Genomic DNA, 16,669 nt, shown 5'->3' with positions numbered 1-16,669 from the left:
CTGCCTTCTTGAACTGCTGCAGCCCATATGGTGTAAGTAGGTCCACAGCGCTGTTAGGGAGTTCCAGGATTTGAGAGGGCGATACAGTTCCAAGTCAGGATGGTGTGTCGCTCGGAGGGGAGCTTGCTGCTGTTCTCATGCATCTGCTGCCTTTTTCCTCCCGGGTGGTGGAGATCTCGGGCTTGGAAGGAAAAAATAATGTCAGGAGTGGGATTCGAACCCACGCCTTCAAAGGAAACTGCGACCTGAACGCAGCGCCTTAGACCGCTCGGCCGCTCCTTTCTGCATAAATGGTTTTAAATTCCATATTCATCGTTACTGCTTTCAAAAGCTCGATGTGATTTTCCTATTTTCCACCACCTGTCAGGTTCCTGTATCTGAGTCCCATCCTTCCCCAAGCCGCCGGGGGGTGAGGAGCTTCTCATTGCTGCATTGCTCTGTTTGCTCAAATCAACAAAGACCCAATTCCCGCCCGACCTGTTCCTCACACGAAGGTGTTGAGAGTGTAAGATCTGAATGACGTGAAGTGTCCAATTGGAGAGTTACATCCTGGCGACGGGAATATCTCTCCGCAGCTGCTTTCAGACCTGCTGAATATTTCCAGCATTTCCTGTTTCTGATTTTGTGCCTTCATTACAGGAGATATTTTTACTGACAACCCAAAGCTTGTCTCTCGGGGCAGCTCCAGGCACCGCTTTCCTGTGACCTTTAAAGTCGCCTGTTATCACATTCATCACTCTGCGCCATGGCTTTCAACCCCCACCACCACATCTCCACCCCCCCACCACCCCCCCCCCCCCCCCCCACCCCCCGCACCTCCGTCTCTGTCCCCAGTCCCGTGCCCCACTCCCATCCCCTCTCCCGCCTGCTCAGCTCTCAGGTCGTGTTAGCGTCTTTTTTTCTGGAATTCGCAAGGGCCCGGGGATCACAGAGTCTGTGAGGGAATATAAGGGGTTAATCCACATTCACATACAGGGAACTGTGACTCTCTCAAGATGGACGGAAGTTGGTGTCCCTTCCAGATCCACTAGGAGGTCTAGTTACTGGAGCTGTGGGAATTCCTGCCATTTCTATCCCACAGGGAGTGGCGCCTCTCCGTTGGTCCCGCTGGGATGGTGATGGCTAAAGTGAGTGGCCGAGAAAGCGGGTGGTCCCCATGTCTCTCTTGGGCTTGTTTTCCCTCATCCAGCTGTGAGGGGGTGGGGGGTTGAGTTTGTGGGGTGGGGGCGGTATCTTGCTGGTTTGAGCACCTTTTCCTGTCTGTCACTGTGTGTGTCCTGATCGTCTCTACTGCTTTTCTGTGTCTTTCTCTGTCTGTTGCATTCGGAGTGTTGTGAAGTGCAATTGCGCAGCCAGGGTGAGCTTCCCAACACGTGTGCTCTTGATTAAAAATAAGTAAGAAGTGAATATTTGTTTGGCTACCGTAAAGTATTCAGCGGCAGGAAGGAATTACGGCTCCGTCGCAGGGCGGTGCAGCGAAGCCCACAGCACAGAGGCCGATGAATCCAAACCAACTTCTGCTATTTTTGTTCTTATTCACACCAAAAATATCCAGTGGCCCGCAACCGAAAAACATACCTGGCTTTTTCTGTACAGTGAATTTGTGTCAGCTTCTTACTTCCAGTAAACACTTCAATACATATTAGCTGCAGTATGTCCGATCTACAGGACACCCTGCATTAATTCCTATGCGTATTTGGACAGCAGCGTCCTCCCTGATACATGTACCATCGAGAAGGACAAGCGTATCAGCATAACGGGAAGAGAATCACGTCAAAGACACAGATAATCATTATTTGGAGTCCTATGTTTATTCATTCTGACTTACTTATTAAATATATGGAGTTCCATCCCCAATATAACCATGAACTGGTAAGGCTTCGTTCCTTCAGGTTTGCATTAGAGACACATTGTACAAAACACCCTGTGAGTGTCTCTGGTTAATGAACTTATGATGCGCGGAGCTTTCAGCTTTTATTCATTGATCTTCGCAAGAGTTGATCCAGTTTTGACGGTGACTTGTTCTCTGATGTCGATTTACTCGAATTCTTCACCTGATTTCTCTGCTGTCCAATGAAGCTCACTCAGCAGAGTTTTCAATAATAACTTGACTTTTCCTAACAGGAAATCATTCATCATGTTTTTGAAAAAAATTTCAAAGGATTTGCACACAGTCAGCTTCCAGGAACTGCAATGTGATGAAGGCAATATGATCTGTTTTGAATGTCTCCGACATCATGGAATAACACCCCCGCCCCTCTCCGAAATTGTGCCATGGTATATTTTACGTGAGAAGGCAGATGGCAGCTCAGTTCAACATATCGTCTAAAAGCTGGCACCAGTAACAGCAAAGAATTCACTAGACTCTGAGCCTGAATTTGTGGTCAGGATTCGGGAATGAGTTTTGAACTCACAACCTCCTCATTGTAAAAAGCAAGGGAGCAGCTGACTGAATCATAGTTCACTGCATAGGGAAAAAAGACAGAAGAGATTGCACTCTGTAAGGAGAAGCAGAAGTAGATTGTTAATTGAAGAGGTGTCACAGACAATGAGAGATAGACACCCACAGTTGAACGAAGGAATGAAGCAGACAGCATTACAACATTGAGAAGCTCAGAGTAACAAAAAAGGGAAACTCTTCAACCGAGTCTCCCTGGGGGAAAAAAGGCAACATCCGCGGTGGTATGTGAGTATTTTTGGTGTCTATATTATATCTCCACTGCCTGGAAGATGTTATATTTCATTATCACAGTTCACGTGAATTAGTAAAGATAGAACCAAGACTTCTTCAGTGCTTCCAACTGCTTGAAATTCTAGAAGAGGCAAATATGTTCCACAAATTGTGTATTGCCCCACAGAGGGGCAATAAAGATACATGACTATTTCACTCATAAACCACAATTTAGACTGAAACCCCATTTCCCTGTCGGACGGATGCGAACAATCCGACCAGACTATTTACAACAAGAGAAGCGGAGTTTTACCCGGAGTCCTGGGATCAATATTAATCCCTCAAACAGGATCTCTGAAACAGATTATATAGTCATTGATCAGGTTGCTGCGGTGGGATGTTGCTGTGCACATTCAAGCAGCAATCTCACTTACCAAGACACATCTCCGCCCCCGCACCATTGGCCGTCAGGCTTTAGGTCTTCTTGAGGTTGCAAAATGTGGTGGAAAAATTCAAGTTCCTCCCTCCCTCCCGCCCGCTGCCTCTCTTCCTCCAGCTCCGCCCTTCTCTAACTCCCTCCCTCTCTCCCTCGCTGTCTCCCTCCCTATCTCCCTCCCCGGCTCTCCCTCTCCCTCCCCGCATCACCCCGTCCCGCCCCGCCCGCACCCCCTCTCTCTTTAAAATCTTATTTCCTGTCTCTGGGGCCTGTTTTATCCCCAGGCTACCCACTGACCCCGGCCTCTGGGACTCTCAGGCTGGCCCGAGCTCTTTAACCGGCTCCATTCACAGGAAAAGTGACTTCATTTCCCACAATAACATCCGCGCTCCCTGTACCCCTCTACCCACAAAACTGAAATTCAGCTCAATGCTAACATGAAGACTGCGGGCTGCGGGTTCCGCTCCTGCTGTTTGAAACAATTCGCTATATGTGTGTACAGTGAGCAGAAAGAAATTGCTGTACTTTGTAAACATTTCTTACTGAACTCACTGTCATTCTGCTTTAACAGGACTAGTTTGAATCTCTTGATATATTGGCAAAATGATATATGAACTTCATTTGAAATTTAACCACATCGGAAACTGCTCTAATATTCAGTTGGTCTGTCCGCCACTGATCAACTCCTGTGTCCAATCAGTAACATATGCAACCACCGAGAAAGAGGTTTAACAGAGAGGGAAAAGCCCGGTTGATTGGATTTGGTTATTGTTAACAAAATCATAATCGGAGTGATTTTTCAGGATTAATATTCCCCAAAACTGATGGAAGAATTTGCAGCTGTGGAAATATAGAGAATGCAGGGGTGACAGGATTCTCTATGTGTCAGCAGCAGTTACTGGTAACTGACCGGTGGATGGGGTTCTAGTATTCAACAGGAAATCGTTCATCGTGAGAGGAAAATGTTCTCAACAAAGGAATGAGCCTCGTTTCAGTTCCCTCCAGATTTCGTTTTTCGTTATGAAGATGGGGAGGAGAAATTAACTTTGACTGTTAAGAAAAAATAGAATGGGTGATGATTTGTTTGGTCCAGGATTAGGAAGATGTGAATAGAGGAACGGACGGAGACTGTTCTCCACTCAATCCTGTTCAGCTCATGACTGGTCTGTATTTGAACTTCATCCATCCATCGTGTTTTTATAATCCTTAAAATAATTGCGAAACAAACAAACAATCAAAAACTATCAGATGCAGTTACTAAATGTTCGAATTGACCCCCAGGTTCTAAACCACTTTGCGGGATAGGGGTGCAGATTTGCACGGTCCTTTGTGTGAAGAAACCTTCCTCATATCACCCTTGATCGGTTAGCTCAAATTTTTGGTTAGGCCCTCTTGTCTTGTAGAAATGGAGATCGGAAGCTCAGCCCCAATTGCTCGCTCTCTCTCTTCTCACCATTCCCCTGAATTTTTCTGCTCTCTATAACTCTCGTTGGCCCTTGGGCTCCCTCCAGGACCTACTTGGTTCCAGAAATTAAATCACAGCTCGGTTCCTTCATTTAAACCAATGACTGCGTCTTTAAGGAAGTTCTTCATCCCGATTTATCGAGTAATTTGATGGAACATACGAACAAAGAGCAGGGGTTGGCCAAGAGGTTTTCCGAAGTTGCAGGGATGGGGTCAGACTGAGAAACAATGCTTGACGATCGAGAATACAGGACAACGAGGCAGCGACAGATTGAGACAGATTAGACAGTGAGAAACAGTTTCTATTGGTGCAAAGCACCGGTTTTAAACGAACCAATGTGGACATGAGGATTCATCTTCCCTGGTGAGTGGTGAGGATCTGGAATGCACTGTCTGAAATATGTGGTAGAGGCAAAATAAAATCGGGGCGTTCATAGTGGAACTGGACAGCCACCTGAAGATAAAAGTTTACATGGCTATGGAGGCAGGGCTGGGGACTGGGATAGCTGAGTTTCTGCTGAAGCATCTCAGGAGAGACAGAGAGCCGAATAGTCCCCTTCTCTGTTGTAGCTCTTCTATGTGTATGTGTGTGGGGTTCATTCAGGACCATGTTGTCTCTGGAACAGGGTTTGAGTGTGGAATTCATTATCCATCTGTCGGTCTCTGTAGATTCATTCTTTATCGCTTTGTCCCTGGGAGAGGATTTGTTTTCGGGATTAATCGTGGATCTGTCAGTTTCTGATGATGTGCCTGTGTGTATGATTCATTCTGTATCATTCTGTCCATTGAATACTGTGAGAGTATGCGATTCAATGTGTATCAGTCAGTCATGCCTGAGTTAATGATTCATTCTGGATCTCTCTGTCTTTTGTTCACAGTTTGAGTGTGGGACTCATTACGTGTCTGTCAGTCCCTGAGACACTTTGCAAATCTGGATTCATTCAACCCAGAATATACCTCACTGAAACTGGGCCATTTGTTCTAACAGGTAAACTGCCCGACAAGATCCTCCACCTAGAATACTTCATGTAACATTCTCTGTTTATCCCTGAAATTAATTCTCCCTCCTTTACTTATCTAGACTTCCCTTAAATGCAGTTTATCTAATCGTCTCAGTTGTTCCAGGCGATAGTTGGCCTGTAACTGCAGCCGATTCAATGGGAATAAATTAATTAATCGTGTTTCTTAAATTGTATTTCATATTTGCATTTCTATGTCTGCCCCATCACATCACATCACAAATTCCTCACATTGACCTGTTTCCGCGACACCGACAATGTGAGTTTCTACCGCTCTGTTGCGGCCAGTAGATGGCAGCACATTCTGATATAGTGAAGTTGACAACAGAGGAGACTTGTTCATGTTATTCGGCAAGGGGCAGTTGTAGAAATACTATGGATGGAGATGACCATTTCTTATATGTATTATGTAACAAGCAGTGGTTATCGTCTGGCCCTCGATACGAGGATGACATCCACTCAGGGCCGTGAGTTTCTGCCATGGGTCTTCATGAGAGTGAACAGGTCAATTCTCGGCCCACAGACCTTTGGACACATGGGGACAGGATGTCCCACGAGGTAGTGAGATCCAGAGTGCAGGATTTGCTTCCTGTTACTTCTTCTTAGCCGCCTTTCTGCCTCATCATGAAGACCTGGGGACTCACAGCGCGCTGCAGCTTGGGGGGCAGGTTTTGGTCATTTTGAATGGTGAGAAGCAAGTTCCTCGCAGTCATTAATATGAATGCTGCAGCGTTTGAATTAACGTTTCAGAGTGTCTTTGGAGCATTTTTTTGTCCTCCCCTGGAATGTTGTCCATTTGAGAGTTGAGGAAACAGGACTTGGCGGATGCGACGCTTTTCGATTATCCGGTCACAGTGCGCAGTCCATCCAAGTTAATTTTTCAGAAACAAAAACATAAGTACCTGAAAAAGCTCAGCAGGTCTGACAGCATCTGCGGAGGGGAATACAGTTAACGTTTCGAGTCCGAATGACTCTTTATCAGTTGAACAGTCATACGGACTCGAAACGTTAACTGTATTCCTCTCCGCAGATGCTGTCAGACCTGCTGAGTTATTCCAGGTAGTTTTGTTTTTGTTCTAGATTTCCAGCATCCGCAGTATTTTGCTTTTATCTTAATTTTTCAGGAGTTTGGCCTGAATGCTGGTGGAGCTGCCTTCAAGAACGACACTACAGTTTGTTCGGCAGTGTTCCCACGGAATCTGGAGGGTGCCGCGGAGACATTGCGGATGGAATTTATCTACCGCTCTTATGAGTTGCCGATGCACAGTTAATTAGTATAACGTTGTATGCGACCCGTCAGCCTATGTCTTGTTTGTGAGAGCGAGACACATACTTATCTACTCTTCTCTGCTCCATTTTCCCTAAATTCAGCCTCCCAGAATCTTTCATAATTTTAAAGACCTGTATGAGACCAGCCTCCAGTCTTCATTCTTCAAGGGAAAAGGTAGACATCCTGAAAATCATGTCGTGTCTGTTTCCCACTTGTTTATTTTTTCATAGTCTATGGGCGTCTTTTGCAAGCCCAGCATTTGTTGATCATCTCACATTATCCTTGAAGTTACGAGTGAAGCAAATTACTGTTTGTCTGGAGTCACATGTAGGAGAGACAAGGGAAGGGCGGATGATTTCTTTCCGTAAAGGGCATTCGTGAACCGGTTGGGTTTTTGCTACAATCGATGATAGTTTCATAGCCGCCATTACTGAGCCGAGATTTTAATTCCAAATTTAGGAAATGTTTTAATTTAAATCTGCTCTGTTGGGATTTAAACCCGTGCCCGCAGAGATTAGTCTGGCACCTCTGTATTGTTAGTCCAGTGACAGCAGATTCAGCTAATGATCGAGCCGCTTCATGAGAAGATTGGAATTCTCCCAAAGCATTTTATTAAACCGATTGACGCATAGCTTTTGTTCCAGTTGGACACATCAATAATTTAACGAACGTGATCAGATAAACAAAATGAGTTAGAAATTAATGCATAAATTAACAAGAGCAGACATTTTGAGAAAGAGCCCTGCCATGTTAGGAAGGAAACGCAGAACCTTCAGCTGACGAGTGAGACCGCGGTTTTCAGGAAGTTAAACAAATTTCTACATAAAACGACCACGGCAGGACTCGAACCTGCAATCTTCTGATAACCTCACCAAGTACCATCGAAGTCAGACGCCTTATCCATTAGGCCACGCGGTCAAGTAATGTAATACTGGAACTGATGTTAGTGCCATGTAAATAAATATCGTGGCTGTATATTTTTCAGTTCGATTTTTGGATGATCCGCTGAATCCCAGATCCATGGCCTCGGGGTCTGAGTTCGACTCTGTGTCCTTCGTTGGAAAATAAGGATTGGGAGATCGGGAACTCAGTTCCTATTGTCAGAACCCTCTCCTCATCATTCTCCTGTAGTGTTTTGAATCTCTCTCACTCTCTGCCTCGTGGCCTCCCCTCAACCGCTGCTAAATTCCAGAAAATAAACCACAGAACAGCCCCTTCATATAAACCACGAACAAAGGAAGCCGTTCTTCCCGAATTAATGAACAATTTGATCGCGGTTTCCGACATGTTAAGGCGACAGTGTCAGAGAGAGAAACTTCAGCGATGGCGGGAATTTTGGAATTGGGGGAGGGGGAAGGGTCTGGGGGCTTTGGGGCTCAGTCAAAAAACAAGTCGTTTCCGGAGTGAAATTAGGAAACATCTCTCTCAGCAAAGGGTCCTGGAATTTCAGAGATCCCATCGGGAAACAGCACTTTAATTTTAAATCTTAGTTTTATAGACTTGTATTCATCAAATATATGATGGATAAGCGAGAAACTGGGTATTTATCTGTCCCGGAACTTTGATCCTTGAAACATTATTGAAGACATTGAGTTATGCATTCACTGTAATCGAACCCAGGTTTCTTTGATGGAAAATAAGAATTCTACCCCTGAATCACCAATCCGCCCATCATGCTGAAATCAATTTATTTCCCTAACTACAAGATCACTGCACTAAAACAGAAAGCAAACTGAAAGTCACCTGAAGAAAAGAAAATAATTTAGGGACTGTGATGCTGTTACAGAATCGGCAACTTCGGGAATCTAATCCGAGTTTCCCACGCCCTAGAGACGCATTGTGCTCCTGAACCAGCAATGCACAGGTTTGGACGGATTTCATAACTTTTAAACTATTTCCTAATCTGATTATCAAAGTATCACTTCCCTTATCATTGATCTACAGTCCCTCATTGCTCAAATCCCACGTCTGGAATTCGGTATTTTTAATCACTCCACAGACAGAACTGTCAAGAGGGTTTAGAGAAAGTTAATAAAGATGAACTGTTCCCACTGCCTCAAGGGTCAGTGACCAACCAGGGCAGATTTTAATTCATTCGAAAAGGAACCAAAGATAACGTGTGGAAAAGATTTTCTCGTAATAAATTCTTAGCATTTGGATTGTCTGCCTAATCGGCAGGCAAACCCCCGACTGCTATCATCTGGAAGTGCAAAGGCAGCAGACACATGGGAACACCAACACGTGGAGGTTCCCCTCCAAGCCGCACATTATCCCGACTTTGAAATAGATCGCCATTCCTTCACTGTCACTGGTTCAAAATCCTGGAACTCCCTCTCCAACAGCACAGTGGGTGGATTTACACCACAGGGGCTGCAGCGGTTCAAGATAGCAGCTCACCTCCAGTTTCTGAAGGGCAATTGTGGATGGGCAATAAACGCTGGCCTAGCCAGCGACGCCCACAACCCATAAATAAATAAATCAGCCCCTACAATATTTTTGTTGTTGTTGTTATTTCTGTGTAGGTGTTTACCTGGATAAGGAAACAGGTTCTGATCAGCCCTTTGACAGACAGCCGAGATTGCATCTATTAAGCCTGCGAGATCAGACTCTAACGTGTGCAGGGAATGAGGAAGAGCGAGAAGGAGGGAACACCCTGCGTTGGATCGGTTTTCTCTGAAAGAAAACAAAGGTTTGCTTTTCTTCAGCTGATTTGACAACCACAAGATTTCACAACGACGCGTGACAACTACTGGAGAATTTCTCAAGTGTGTTCGGCATTGAGTCCTGTTTAGGTCTCCTTCTTTAAGGGGGAATATACTTACATTGGAAAGAGTTCAGATTTGCCCTGAGAAGGCGGTGGTGAGCTGCCTTCTTGAGCCACTGCTGGGAGTGTTGACATTGACTTTGGTCCTCAAGCCCTGGATTTATATTTGACTCTATAAACTTGCGGCTCAGAGGTGTGAATGTCACCAACCGAGACACCCTGTGTAGAAGTAATTTATCACGGTGAATAGCTGTTGTTGATTTGTTAGGAACTAAAAATAGAAAGATGACTGAGAACAAATGTTCAAAACAGCAAGATGAAGCATTTCAATAAATAACTCTGCAATGTTTGCAAAGAAAACAGCACTTTCACTGAATGAGTGGGAACGTGGTTTGATTTCATTGGGTTGAAACTGATTTCTATGTGAAATTACCATGAATCAATCTCAACATCAGCAACTTGCATAGATCAACCAATGAATCCATGTCTCCCAAGTTCTCTATCAAGTGATTCTGGTGCCTGTCTTATACTATTGACAGAAGATTGAAGGTTGTTGAGTGCACTTGTCTGATAGCGAATTGCCATAGGAAGGTGGGATTAGAAAGGGCACCTGAGTGTCCTCGGGCTGGTATGGACAAGATGGGCCTAATGGCCTCCTTCTGTGCTGTAACTTTTCTATGGTTCTATTTCTATGAATGTTTTGTTCCAGGAAACTGCCACTTAGTCACATCCTGTCCCAGGAAATTGCAACACTTACTGCCGTGAGAACCTCACTTAGACACTTGCTGCTCACCAGTTGATCATAGTCTTCACTAACGTCCCTGATTCTATATGGGATCATTGAATCACAGAACATAATGAGAACATTCGGCCCGTCTGGACTCGGCTGTCCCTCTGAACGAGCTGCGTACCTGCTGCCACTCCACACCCTTTTCCCAGTAACACTGCTCATTTTTCTTTTCAGATCAGGAGCAAATTCCCTTTTGAAAACCTCAATTGTCCCTGCCTCCAGCACACTCTCAGACACTGCATTCAACATCCTAAACACAGGCTACAAGAGAAAAAAAAATTGTTATGTGGTAATTGCTTTTTTTGTAAATTAATTTAAATCTGTGTCCTCTTGTTCTGGATCATTCCATCAATGGAACGATTAAACCATATTTACCCTGTCCACACATCTCGTGATTTTGAATACCTCTATCAAATCTCCTCTCAAACTCCATCTCTTCAAGAAACACATTCCCAACTCCAATCATTCAATGTGAGTTAAGTTCCTCATGCCTGGAATCTGTCTTGTGATTTTTTTCTGCAATCTCACTAATGCTTTCACATCCTTGCTAAATTGTGATGCACAGCATTCGATATGATACTCCAGTTGAGGCCGAAGCAATGTTTTCTACAGGCTTCACATAACTTCATTGTTTTTTTGCTACATGCTGTATTGATGAAGCCCACGACGTTGTCTGTTTTACTGGTCATTCTCTCAACCTGTCCTGTGACGATAAATGATTTATGCACATATACACCCACATCCCTCTGTTCCCGCAATCCCTTTAGAATTGTAACCTTCATGTCGTGTTGCCTCTCCCTGTTCTTCCTACAAAAACGAATGACACCGGGTTAGTCTGCAATAAATTTCACCTGCCAACTGTCCGCCCATTCAATCCACATTTCTTGATCTCTTTGGAGTTCTACACTATCCTCCTCACAGTTCACAGTGCTTCTAAATTTTGTATCATCGGCAAATGTTGGAATTGTGAGCTTGCAACAAGATCTGGCTGATGAATTGCAGGAAGAGCAGGGGCCCTGACACTGGACACAAGAAATAGGAGAAGCAGTAGATCACATGGCCCATCGCGCCTACCCTGCCATTCGATGATATCATGGTTGACCTTGGGTCTCAACTCTATTTTTCCACCAGTTCCCGATACCCCGCAAGTCCCCGAGAGACCTGGAGAGTTCCACAAGATAACTTTCTCCAGTCCAAAATGCAACAGTTCACCACAAATCTTTGGTTCCCGTCACTCAGCTCATTTCGTATCTGTGCTGCTATTGTCCCTTCTATTCAATGAGCTCTAACTTTCCTCAGAAGTCTTTTGTCCATCACTTTATCAAATGCCTTTTGCAAGTCCATGTAAATCACATCAAGGGCTTCACCCTCTTCAAAATGCTTTGCTGTTGCATCAAAAAAAAACTAATTGAAGTTAAATAACACGATTTGTTCTTACCAAATAGTTAGGAAGTAGAGAGTTTTAAGTAAGTTAGACTGGTATTTGCAATTGTTAGGATTGAGTTTTAGCTGTAAAGTTTAAGTTTGATTTGTATTTCTGTATGTGTGTTAAGAAAGGTCAAATGGAGTTTTAGTTTCGTTTTTAAAAGGTGCTTGCATCGCCAATCAGGCTTATGACTTAAGAAGTGAAGCAAACACATCAGTAGAAGAATTGGGCTGTTGCCTAGCAAGAGGGAGGCAGAGAGGCAGGTCCCTCCCACAGACACACACACAGAAGGAGAGAAACTGCAGTTTTGATTTGGAAGCTTCGGACCTCGGTTGGTTTTTGAAAGTTGCTGCCAAGAGAGACTGGAAAAGGGTGCAGATAGTTAGTCCCAAACGAAAGAAAAATCCCAAAATCCAGGGGAGTGGAAGAGGGGAAAGTCCAAAACAGACCTTCTGGTCAAAGGAAGGATGGGAACCTCAAACAGGTCCTGTTAATGAATTTAAGAGTGAGGGGCAGAGGGAATGGCTTCAAGCTTCAGGGTGAAAGGCACAAAAGCTGCAGAAAACAAATTTTAAGGGAGAACAGCTGGCAAGGGGCAAAAAGGGCCAAAGAGACAACTGAAGGTCTTTAAATCTTTGCCATGGGCACGTGAAGCAGTAGCGTACTGTTGACAGCTGAGTCGATGAGAGAGAGTGCATCGAAGATAGCTTGTATGCATGTGGTGACCCATGGGAGAGGAACATTGCAAGGATAGTTCGAAACCCTGGAGCTGAACTTTTGTGGAAGGCATCGGAGTGAAAGCATTGGTTTGGGAGAAGATGCCAAGGCGAAGTGTAGAGAGCAGAGATTGGAAATACTCGTGTGAAAGGCAGAGTGCAGTGAACCTGGTTGACTCACGGCTTGACAAGCTTCTGGGGGGAGTTGAGGAGAGATCCATAGCACCTGGTTAAGGTGGCATCTGTCACTTGGTTTCAGGGTCTGGTGTGCCTTACCACAGGGTGCCTATTGATACATGGCTTGTGTAATTACTGTGGAAATTAAAGAATAAAATAGATTTTGCAACTTGCGTTGTCCTTACAAACCTGTCTCCACCTGTAAAGTTGTAGTTGTGGGTGAAAGAGTATTGTAACATGATTCATCTTTTCTCGTTGAATGAATGTTTTAATTATTTTTTGCTAAAAGTTGATCAGCTGACTCCTGTGACTCTGTTCAGAAGCTACTTTCCACGTATTTAACCAAACAAATAAAAGTTAGGATCTATCAAGCTGGGTTCCACTCTGGGTTTAGGATTGTCCAGGGGTAATCTCAGCTGGGACTATAACATAATCCATGCTGGTTTTACTTATTAATGTGCATTTTCCCGAGGTAATTTTCATGTTGTCGGGAATTTTCCTTTCTGAAAGGTAGCTCACCACCCAGGTTAAACTGACTGCCCTGTAGTTTCTGGGCTTATCCTTACACATTTTTTTGAACAAGGATGTTACAATAGCAATTCTCCACTCCGCTGTCACCACCGCGAGTCTAAGGAATATTGGAAAATTCTGGCCAGCGGCCCTGCAATTCCTGCTCTCCTGCCTCAGTATTCTGGATGCACCTCGTCTGCGTCTGGTCCTAATCAACTTTAAGCACACACAGCCAATCAAATACCTTCTCCTGAAATTGTTTATTATCTTTACACTAAAATATCGATCGAGGTGAAACGGCTCACTTTCTGCTCAGTACAATTCCTAGAACACAAACAAAATATAATCAAATCAAATTCTCACTATGGGGCTCCCAGACCTGGCCGTATCAGAAAAGTTTACAATTCTCTCAGAGAATACAACAGCCGAATGCATTCATCCAGAAAATGGGATTGTCTAATTAGTGTGTTCGGGTAACATTACAGTGTGATTAAGTGGGCAATTGTTTTTTTTTCAAATTGCCTTCATTTCCTTCATGTGTGTTTCATCGATGAGTTCTCTGCAATGGTGGGTCCAGTTCTCAAACTGACCCCTGAGATAAGTAAACCGCCCTAGATAGACCGCAATGAGTTTTAGACAATGCACTGGGCGACTTACACGACAAATAACAACACGTGAGAGCTCGCCTGTGATTTGAAACATAGACCGCTCACATTCTCACTTATGAAACGTCCCATAGCGAGAATCACACGGCGAGACCAATAATATAACTGTATGTATATAACTCAGCCAATATAGACATTCATTGGCACCCAAAAGATACCAGTCATTCTTTCAGAGCGCTCTAGGTAAAAGAGAACATTGAAGAAATACACCAGGCAGTGTCTAGGCCCAGGCAGTATCCACGGAGCCGGCAAGAAAACTCAAGTTTCAGTTACACTCATTCTCTTATTAGGATAAATTAACCGTCCGATTACATGAGCAACAGTTTCTTCATTTACTCCACGTGTTTTGCAGTGATAATTTTGTTATAATGACTTCTCAGGTTCTAAAAACTCGCCCGGGTTTAAGTAAAACCCGCCTTTTCGCTCGTAAAAAAACATACATCACAAGTAGCAACACACGAGGGCTCGTCCGGGATTTGAACCCGGGACCTCTCGCACGATCAGTTAACGAAAATCCCGAAGCGAGAATCATACCTCTAGACCAACGAGCCTTCTACAGGTAAGCGAGATAATCGCTATGTGCAATCATTGTCCTCCAGAGTGCGTCAATCCTCCTTTTGGGTTTCTGTCGTAACACCAGAAAACAATTAAGAATTGCACCTCATGGCAGGCAGCAGCGTGGTCAGTGAAAGGGTGTTCACGTTTCAGGTCGATGACATTTCATCAGAACTCAGCAATGCTAGAATTGTTATCAGTTTTACACTGTAACTCCTGACACCGAGCTGGAGCAGGAACTCGGCACCCACTCAGTCTGCCGGTGCGTGCGCCCTTCCTCCCACCGCTGACGTCCTCGTTGTTCAGCCGTTGACGGTCGCCCACTTGCTGCCTCCCACTCACTCCCCTGCTCCCGAATGCCAGGTGCACAGACCCCAGACCCTCGCCGCCTCGCTCGCTGCGCTACACTCCAACCCTTATGCCGCACCGCTCGCTACCCGACTACCAAGCCCCTCACCTCCCACTCGGCACCTTCCTCCTGACACCTGTCGCCGCCCATCTCACCACAAGAACTGAGGAGATGGTGACAAGCAGAACAACAAGTGAGGCGGTGAGTGGTAGGGAGCAGGCCGGAGAGCGGGAGGTTACTGAGGCGCCGAGCAGTCCGGCAAGCGAGACCGTGAGCAGGCCAGGGACAGCAGTGCAGAGAGAGGCACACAAGAACAATAACACGAAAATCAGGAGCAGTAACAGGCCATTCAGCCCCTCGAAGCAGCTCCAGCATGGCTGATCTGAATGTGGCCGCAACTCCACTTTCCTGTCTGCCCCCCATAATTCTTTACTCATTCCTTTGTCAAAAGTCTCTCCAACTCAGCCTTGAACATTTTCAATGACGCAGCCTCCACTGCTCTCTGGGGAAGAGAAATCCACAGATTAATGTCCCACTGAGAGAGAGAAAAAAACAAATTACCTTCTGTCAGTCTGAAATGGGAGAGCCCGAAATTTTTAAACTGAGTCACCTGATTGTAGAGTCCCCCACAAAAGGAAACATAGCCTCAGCAGCCACCCTGTCAAGTCCACTCAGGATTTTATATCTTTCAATAAGACAACCTCCCATTCTTCAAACTCCAATGGGTATAGGCCCAACCTCCTCAACTTTTCCTCAAATGAAAACCCTTGCATTCCAGGGACCAGTCGACTGAATCTGCTCTGACCTGCAGTAATGCAATTATATCCTTTCTTAACTAAGCAGGCCAAGACTGTCCACAGTCCACCAGATGCTGTCTCACCAACTGTGTATGACTGTGGGGAAACTTCCAGAATTTTATATTCGATTCCTTCTGTAATAAAAGCCAAAGTTCTATTCGCCTTCTTAATCACTTGCTGCATCTCTATACTAACTTCTTGAGGCTCATGAACCAGGACCCCCAGAACCCTCTGCACTGTAGAGTTCTGCAGCATTTTTCCTGTCACATGATGTACTGCTTTTAAATTCTTCCTGCCAAAGTGGACAAGTTCACATTTTCCCAAGTTATTCTGCATCTGCGAATCACCCAACCAATTTCTATCGCTCTGTACACTCTATATGTCCTTCTTCTACAGTGAAGGCAGAAACAAAATACCCGTTCAACAGTTCTGCCAGTTCCTTGTTTTCCATTATTAATTCTCCAGTCTCACCATTTGTGGGACCAACATGCACTTAAAGAAATATTTTTAAACATTTATAGACTGAATTCCGACTCGGGAGTGGGCCAGCGAGCGGAACACAGCAAAAACAGTGTTCATTTCGGGCTGAGTTTGATCTGCACCATCTCCGCTGCTGAAAGTGACCTGGAGCGTCACTGGCTTTGACGTCACAGACACTGAAACTCCACGTGTGGAGCGCGTGCTCTCTGCTGTTCCGGTGTCAACAAACTCAGTCAAAAGGTCTTTCCCATGTGGACCAACGTGAGAACATCCCCGGAAGTTTACATTCACCCCTCCTGCCGTGGACTCTCCTCGAATGCCTCCGACCCGGAACTAGAGTCAGAAACTTGGGACAAATCCCAAACAATTAGCTTGCTAGATGCCCAGGAAAGGTTAAACAGTTTAAATTCTGGTCTATCACCTGGGTTACTGCGCAACTGAATACTCAGTCGCCCCGATCCGACCAGCTGACCTCTCCGCGGATCTCCTGACTGGCTCCCAACCTGTATGTTGAGGCGGTCACGCATTTAAACCATCAGACCCACCTACGCACTCACCCACCAAACTCATTCACTCAGCC

The 16,669-nt window shown here is 45.1% G+C and overlaps 2 non-coding genes across 2 annotated transcripts; both read right to left on the bottom strand.

The window, feature by feature from the left end:
* Positions 1–7,688: 7,688 nt before the first annotated feature.
* trnar-ucg (transfer RNA arginine (anticodon UCG)) lies at positions 7,689–7,778 on the bottom strand. The gene is given in 2 exon segments: positions 7,689–7,724; positions 7,742–7,778. It is a non-coding gene; the product is annotated as a tRNA-Arg (tRNA).
* A 6,591-nt stretch (positions 7,779–14,369) lies between these two features.
* On the bottom strand, positions 14,370–14,459 carry trnap-cgg (transfer RNA proline (anticodon CGG)). The gene is given in 2 exon segments: positions 14,370–14,405; positions 14,424–14,459. It is a non-coding gene; the product is annotated as a tRNA-Pro (tRNA).
* Between the last annotated feature and the right edge of the window lie 2,210 nt (positions 14,460–16,669).

This window comes from Cetorhinus maximus, chromosome 31 (genome assembly GCF_964194155.1).
Source record: "Cetorhinus maximus chromosome 31, sCetMax3.hap1.1, whole genome shotgun sequence".
In the NCBI taxonomy this organism is placed as follows: Eukaryota; Metazoa; Chordata; class Chondrichthyes; order Lamniformes; family Cetorhinidae; genus Cetorhinus; species Cetorhinus maximus.
This window is presented reverse-complemented; position numbering and strand designations above follow the sequence as displayed.